We start from the raw sequence: 8,405 nt of genomic DNA, 5'->3' as shown, positions 1-8,405 counted from the left end.
TGCGCTCGCCTCTGCTCCCGGAGATCCCGCTGGGGGTGGGCTTGGCCCGGGGAAGAGGGACTCGGAGCCTCGGGCCAGTGGGGAGCGAGGGGAGATGAAGGTGGCCCGAAGGGTCTCCATCCAACCTGGACAGAGTCCCAGGGGCCGCCGCCGCCTGAAAGCAGCGGTTCGAAGCCTGCGGGATCCCTGCTTGCAGGAGGGGGTGACTGTCCCTCATTTCACCCATTCAGAAACCACTGAGTTGGGGGTATCATGATAGCAGGCCTCCCAGGGGAGCCTTTAGAGGCTCCTTTAGCGACGATAGTCTAAGAACGTGCCTATTAAAGCCTCCAGTTATGTAATAATAAATGGGTCTGACTTTCAGGACCTGCTTCAGGATTTCTAGAGAAGGACCTTAGGGGCAGAAATCCGTTTGGAAGAGGGGTCCCAATAGGCCTGTCCTAAAGGGACAGTATTTTACTTGGAGTTTATTTGGGGAGTGCTTACGGACGACGGTGGGGTGGCTCAAGACTCACTATCTCCATGAATCCCCGTGTTTCGAATCCTTCTGACAACTTTGCAACGTTGGCATGATCCCAGTTTTTCTTCCAGAGGCTCAGGAAAGTCTAGTATTTCATCCAGTGGCTTTTGGTAATAATAAGAAAGCTATAGGCCTGGTGGACTCCCAGAAGCCCTGGTGATGTAGTTTTTTTGTTTTTGTTTTTTTGGGTTTTTTTGAGTAGTTCAGTCCGGAGACAGCAGACAAGAATTCTTGAGATATCTTTGGTGCAAAAAAAGTGATATTAAAGCATGGAGACATGACCTGTGAGGACAAAGAGCTGCTGCCCCAGGATTGTGGGGAGCTAGCCAGGGTTGGGTGAAGTAAAGAAAAGGGAAGTTCAAAAGGGCTTTCATATGCTAAATAAGACTTTTTTTTTTTTTTTTTAAGATTTATTTATTCATATGAGAGAGAGAGACAGGCAGAGACACAGGCTGAGGGAGAAGCAGGCTCCATGCAGGGAGCCTGATGTGGGACTTGACCCCCGGACTCCAGGATCACGCTAAAGAAGACTCTTGGATTCCTGGAGACCTTGCTATTGTCAGGCTAAGATTATTTTTCCCAACAGCAAAACATTGACGTTAAGACAGCTGGGAGCTTCCTGGAGGAATGTTCTACTCTGCGGATCTCAATATGGGCTGCAGGTTATAAGGCCATTTAATTTTTCCTGCATTTCCTTCTGTCTTTGTCTCCCACATCACTGGCTGCTATCTGCTGCATCTTGCAGATACCTGGCCGCCAGGTGTCACACAGTCCCCGTGCCTGCCAGGGAGCATCAGAGAGCTGTCTAGACACATGTACCTCTTTGGTCCCAATTAAAGAAAGGAGTCAAGATGGCCCCACTACAAGCTTACCCAGTCATATCTTGAGAACCATGGACTCAGGCTGCAAATCAGTGTTTTGACATGTCCTCTCCCACATGGTGTCAATCGTTTTCAAACCCAGTAATGGAGCTTATAAAAGGAAACCCAAATGGGGAGGACACACGGATGACCATGGGAAATCTCTCCTCATCGTAACAGGAGTGCTGAGTACTTTACATGATCTCTCTCTCTCTCTCTCTCTTTTTTTTTTTTTTTAAGATTTTATTTATTTATTCATGAGAGACAGAGAGAGAGAGAGGCAGGCTCCATGCAGAGAGCCTGATGCAGGACTTGATCCCAGGACCCCAAGATCACACCTGGAGCCCAAGGCAGACGCTTAACCGCTGAGCCACCCAGGCGTCCCACATGATTTCTTTTTTTATGAAATTTTGAATGGGTGTCATTGTAGAGATAGATTATCACTTTTGAAATAACAGAGAAATAAACAAGTACAACTTCAGTAGAACGTAACCCTTCCTGCCTTAGCTAGGAATGCTTCATGGAGAAAGGAAGGCACCACATAATTTGTTTATTCTCGAAGCCCTCACTGGATCTTAAACTCCAGGATTTTTGCCTATAGTTAAAAAGAAAGCCCAAAGTAGAGTTGTTATGTGATTGCAGGGTTCTTGTCTCACGGAGTCCAAGAATGAATCTCACAGGGAAGTGAAAATGTATTAAGTGAAGATGGGAGCAGAAAGGAAAAAAAGAAACTCTCTAGCGTGAGAGGGGCCCTGCCGTGTGGGTTGCCACTTGGGCTTTTACTGGCGGTCTTGTATTGAGAACTGACCAGGAAGCTTGTGGCCTTGACTTTTTTGTGCGGGCTTGGTTTGAGCAAGGACTATTGATAACATCCTTAATGGCTTACTTCTTCTTTGAGGTCTGGTTGTTTTCTGTGATTACAAGGTAGCTGACAAAAAAAATAAAAAATAAAAAAAAAAACTTCCCAAGCCTTCCCATTTAGGGCTAGGTGGTCTAGTTCATTCCCTTATCTTGGGTTTTGTCCACCTCAGCATTTTTCCACATTTGGGATTTCCACTCCCCTGTGGAGCCTAGTTAGAGGAGTCAGGGGCCTCCCATCTCCCCCTGCCTAGACCCTAACCCTTTCCTTATTCAGAGTCACTTGTCCCCAGGATAGTAAGCCAAGACTTAACTGCAGCATCTGTCTTCCCAGGAATGGAATGTTAAGCCAATGAATCCAGAATTTCTGGTCAGCACCAATGAGGTAATCTGTCAAATGGGCCCTTTCTAACCTCCCCATTCCCCAAGGAAAATCACATTACCCACCTAATAAGACCCCCTGCCTTTCTGGCTAAGGGAAAGTAACCTTGCCTGGAACGGTGTTTCTTTTGCTAATAACTTTTTGCCCCATCCTTTTCTCCATAATGCACAACACCTCTGAGCTCCCCTTACTTGCCAGATGGGGCGATGCTAGTCAACTCATAAATTGTTTAATAAAGCTAATTAGATCTTCATATTAACTTGGTGGAACTTTGCTTTTTTTTTTTTTTTTTTTTTAATTTATTCTTGAGAGAGAGAGGTTGAGGCAGAGACACAGGCAGAGAGAGGAGCAGGCTCTATGCAGGGAGCCCAACGTGGGACTCCAGGATCACAGCCTGGGCCGAAGACAGGTGCTAAACTGCTGAGCCACCCGGGCTGCCCGGAACTTTGCTTTTAAATGCTATGTTGTTCTTTCTGCCTCCCCCCACCCCCCCCCCCCCCCGCCCCAGCTTGTAGCAGAGAGCCTGGCACCTAGTACAGAATGAATATTGAGTGAATGTCTCCACGCATGAGGTGGGCCTTGAAGGTTGAGTAGAATTTTGCCTTAACCTGCCAAGTTTGAGGTCAGGGGCTCAGGGAATGTTGCTCAGAGCTTGCAGAAGGGCCTGGACCTGTGGCAGAAGCCATTTGCCTGCCGAGCTTCTGGAAAAGAGGCCTGGGTGTCTACTCAAAAGAGATGAAAACATATGCCTTCACAAAGATATGTGCTCAAATGGTGATTGTAGCATTATTTATAATAATCAAAATGTTACAGGACTTCCTTCTCCTTAAGGTGCCTGCAGTTCTTGGTTATACCACTTTGAAGAATGAAGAAGTAGACCAGACTAAGAGTGGTAAGCAGCAAAGTTTCAAAATTTATTGGTTGATAATAAAGTGATAGTACAAAACTCATGGAGAGAGAGGGGTTCTGAGAGGGTTGCCATCCATGTTTGTAAGTCTAGGGATTTCTATGGGTTTATTGGAGGGCTATTTTAATCTGATTAACCCTCCCTGCACCTGTCATCCAACAGCTTTTTGTCCTCTATCACATGGGAAAGGGTGGAGGGCTCCTTCCAGGGTGGTATAAAATCCTTCTGAGGGTGGTTTCTCTTGGGGGCAGGGCATCATTGTCTCTGCCTGCCTTTTTTCCAATTTTCCTCCATCAAAAAGATGGAAAAACCCAATGTCCACACACTGATGAACAAAATGTCATACACCCATACAATTCATAAAAAGGAAACCCATTCATAAAAGGGAATGAAATACTTGGGCATGCTATAACATGGATAAACTTTGAAAACATTTATGCTAAGTGAAAGAAACCAGTCACAAAGGTCACATTTTTTCCATTTATACTTAATTAAAATATAATGTATTATTAGTTTCAGAGGTAGAGGTCAGTGATTCATCACTCTTATATAACACTCAGTGCTCATTACATCACATGCCCTCCTTAATGCCCATCACTCAGTTACTCTATCCCCCTACCCCCTCCCTTCCAGCAACCTTCAGCTTATTTTCTATGATTAAGAGTCTCTTATGGTTTGTCTCCCTCTCTGATTTTTGTCTTGTTTTATCTTTCCCTCCTTTCTGCTATGATCCTGTTTTGCCTCTTAAATTCCACCTATGAGTGAGAGCACATGATGTCTTTCTCTGACTTATTTTGCTTAGCATTATACCCTTAAGTTCTATCCATGTCCTTACAAATGGTAAGATTTGGGGTTTTTTTATGGCATATATATATATGTATATATATATATATATACATATATATATATATATATATATAGCCAGATCTTCTTTATCCATTCAACTGTGGATGGGCATCTAGGCTCTTTCCATAGTTTGGCTATTGTGGACATTGCTGCTATAAACATTGGGTTGCAGGTGGGCCTTCAGATCACTACATTTGTATCTTTGGGGTAAATATCCAGTAGTGCAAATGCTGTCATAAGGTAACTATTTTCAACTTTTGAGGAACCTTCATACTGTTTTCCAGAGGGCTATATCAGCTTGCATTCCCATCAACAGTGTAAGAGGGTTTATTCCTAGATACCTTATGGTTTTTGGTGCAATTGTTAATGGGATTGATTTCTTAATTTCTCTTTCTTCTGTCTTATAGTTAGTGTATAGAAGTGCAACTGATGTCTGTGAATTGATTTTATATCCTGCTACTTTGCTGAATTCCTGTATGAGTTCTAGCCATTCTGGGGTAGAGTCTTTGGGGTTTTCCATATAGAGTGTCATGTCATCTGTGAAGAGTGAGAGTTTGACTTCTTTTTTGCTGATTTGGATGCCTTTTATTTCTTTTTATTGTCTGATTGCTGAGGCTAGGACTTCTAGTACTATGTTGAACAGCAGTGATGACAGTGGACATCCCTGCCATGTTCCTGGATTAGGGGAAGAGCTCTCAGTTTTTCCCTATTGAGAATAATATTTACTGTGGGCTTTTCATATATGGCTTTTATGATATTGAGGTATGTCTCACACTGTGAGGTAGCCCTACACTGTGAAGAGTTTTAATCAAGAGCCACATATTTTTTAATCCTATTTATATGAAATGTCCAGAATAGGCAACTCTATAAGGTAGAAAGATTAGTGATTGCCTTGGGCTGACCTGGGAAATTTGGGAGGAGAAAGATAAAAGGCATAGAATTTCTTTTCAGAGTGATAAAAGTGTTCTAAAATGGATTGTGGTGATGGTTTTATATATATGCTTTTAAATTTATGTTTATATATGTATATATAATATACACTTATTTATTACATAGTTATATACAATATATAATTTGAAAATTATTTTAAAATTTAATTATTATAAATAAAATATTTCTAAATTATAATTTATAATTATATATTTTATATATACTTATATTAGGTAATTGTATAATATTTATTTGTAAATATAAATATTAAGTTACATATAAATGTATTTATACTATATATTTACTATATTTATATTTTTTATACATAAAATAAAATTATGTATAAACCATTGACTTGTGCACTTCAAATGGGCAAATATTATGGTATGTCACTTTTATCTCAATAAACCTATTGCCAAATAAAGGATTGATAAGGAAAGTACTAGAAAAGGCTAAAGCAGAAATAATCCCTTTTTTCCTTTTTTTGGCTGTCCTTTAAGAATTCCTTTTCTGAAGGAATGCCTGATTTTTTAATTTTATTTGTAAATGCCTGTAAATTTGTTTTCCCCTGGCCTCTCTCTGCCAGCTTCTAAAATCCCAGGGAGTTAGACTCTGTGGTGGAGATTTTTCACCAATAATCTGTTGCTATCTGGTGGGTTCTTTAGGAGTTAACAATGGTTTCTGAAGGTATTGTAAGCAGAAAGAGTTAGGGGTCCCCAGAAAAAGAAAGACAGATTTAGCTCTCTTGACATAAGAAAAATCATTTTAGGTCCCCAACTATCTTGTGAAAGAATGTAAGAAGAAACAGCCACTATCAGATCAGGAGGTAGCTGGATCATAGGCGAAAGTGGAAAGTGACCTGACACACACTCTTGAGTTATCTTTGCAGGATCTAAACCCTTCTGAGCACTCAGATACTGGACCAGCTGGAGCCAGGGAATTGATGATGGCCATTGCACAAGAGCCTTCATGAATACGTAGCTTAAAACCACCCCAGTTCCACTGTTGTTTGGGAAGACACTCTTTGGGAAAGATCCCAGGTGTTCTTTTGTACTTGCTGCAAATAAAACCCTTCCTTTTCCTATTCTTTGGCTTGGTTGTATCTTTGGGCTCAACACCCACCAAGAGGCGAACCCAGTTTCAGGTAACACTTTTAGCAGCGGTCAGTGTTTTCTCCTGTGTGTGGGCCCAACAGTGACATCTGAGGAATGCATCCCCTCTCTACCTTCTCGTTCCTCCCAACAGTGTTCAAACCTGTTAGTTCAAATTTATCTTCAAGCTCAGAGTTGCAAGGATCTTACAAGATCAGACCAACGTACTTACCCAGACTGATTTAAAAAGACAGAAGTGGGAAAAGAAGGTCCTACGCCCAGAGCAAAACCAGAACAACACGGAATTGTTTTCACAATCCTCAAAGGAACAGGAAAATTAAAAACAATAATTGATCATCTATTATGTGATCTGCTCTGTTATATAATACATATCTTTTAAAGAATATTTTCAACAATCCTGGCATGTGGGAAAGTTCTCTCCATTTTACAGAGGAAGGAAAAGGGACTCAAAGACATTTGGAAGATCTCTCTGGGCCCCTCATTCTTCCTTCAGGCCTTTTATGAGCCCAAGAGCTTCGTTTCCTAAGACCTCTAGCAGGTGGAGGGAAGCCAGTGTTTGGTGAAGGATTTTCTTCCCCCCTTATCTTCTGTCCCCGGGTCATCCAAACCTACAGGGTCAGAAGCATGAGCTTCTAATATGAACCAGAACATTCTGAGCTTCCTTCCCAGAGGGCTGTAGTGGGAAAAGGTTGACAACACTCCTTTATACAGGGATCTCCCTTCTCAACACCTTGTTTCTAACTTAGATGAAAAAAAAAAAATGGAACCAGAAAAACCTGGGTTTGAATCCAGTTCCACAATGACCTCACTTCTCTCCACCCCTGAACAAGCTGTTAGAAGGAATAAATTTAAATTAGATTCTGTACAGTACAGCAACCATAGTACCCCCGTACTTGTGCAATGATGGCAAGCCCCTCCCATCTCCTGACATCCAAAGCAAGATATATAGAAAGGTCTGGTTTTATTAAAAATGCTGATGAGGGATCCCTGGGTGGCGCAGCGGTTTGGCGCCTGCCTTTGGCCCAGGGCGCGATCCTGGAGACCCGGGATCGAATCCCACTTCGGGCTCCCGGTGCATGGAGCCTGCTTCTCCCTCTACCTGTGTCTCTGCCTCTCTCTCTCTCTCTGTGTGACTATCATAAATAAATAAAAATTAAAAAAAAATGCTGATGATACCAAATGTTGGCCAGGATGTGGAGCAATGCGGGTAACTGTATATTGTTTGTGGGATAATAAAAGGCTGCAGGCACCTTGGTTTGAGAAACTCTGGTAGTTTTTTTTTTTTTCTTTAATAACAAAACTAAACATACCCTTACCCTATGACCCAACAGTTCCATTTTTGCGTTTTGTGAGATTTCAAGAGAAATGAAGACATATGGCCACGAAAAGACTTGTACAAGAGTGTTTATATACTGGCCTTATTCAGAACAGCCAAAAACTGGAAATGGCCCAAGTGCCCATCTGTACAAGGATGGATCAACCAGCCCCAGTATATTTAACGATACTTCCCAAACAGAAAAAGAGGTCAAATTACTGCAGCACACAACCACAGGATCAGTCTCAAATACATTATGCTGAGTGAAAGAAACTGTAAGCAAAAGAATGTGTACTATATGAATCCTTTTAAATGAAGTTCTAAAGCAAACAAAACTAATGTATAGTGGAACACACTTATAATAGTTTCCTCTGGGCATGGTGAAGGCGGAATTGGTGGAGAGGAAGCTTGACAGCCTTCTGCAGTGGTGGTTATATTGTATATCTTCATAGGGGTTTGGGCACACAGGTGTGTGAGCGAGACTGATGCCATCTTGGACAAATCAGCCACGATGACCGGTCTGTGACCTGAAACCTTCTTAGGTGCACCTCTCCCTCCCCTGTTCTTTCCTTTCATTTAACCACATCCTTAAACACACCCTCAGGGCATAATGTCCTTGATTGCCCAGGAGATACCACTGTGACATAGGCCTATTCTTAAATATTCTCCTTTTGG

At 42.0% G+C, this 8,405-nt stretch overlaps 1 long non-coding RNA gene across 1 annotated transcript; it reads left to right on the top strand.

Annotated features, from left to right (window-relative positions):
• The first annotated feature begins 3,194 nt into the window (after positions 1-3,194).
• On the top strand, positions 3,195-6,389 carry LOC140616466 (uncharacterized). Its single transcript, XR_012016940.1, has 2 exons — positions 3,195-3,512; positions 6,193-6,389. It is a non-coding gene; the product is annotated as an uncharacterized lncRNA (long non-coding RNA).
• Positions 6,390-8,405: the final 2,016 nt, after the last annotated feature.

Source organism: Canis lupus, chromosome 24, assembly GCF_048164855.1.
Source record: "Canis lupus baileyi chromosome 24, mCanLup2.hap1, whole genome shotgun sequence".
NCBI classification, from domain to species: Eukaryota; Metazoa; Chordata; class Mammalia; order Carnivora; family Canidae; genus Canis; species Canis lupus.
The sequence above is the reverse complement of the archived record's forward strand: the minus strand, read 5'-3'. Positions and strand labels throughout refer to the sequence as shown.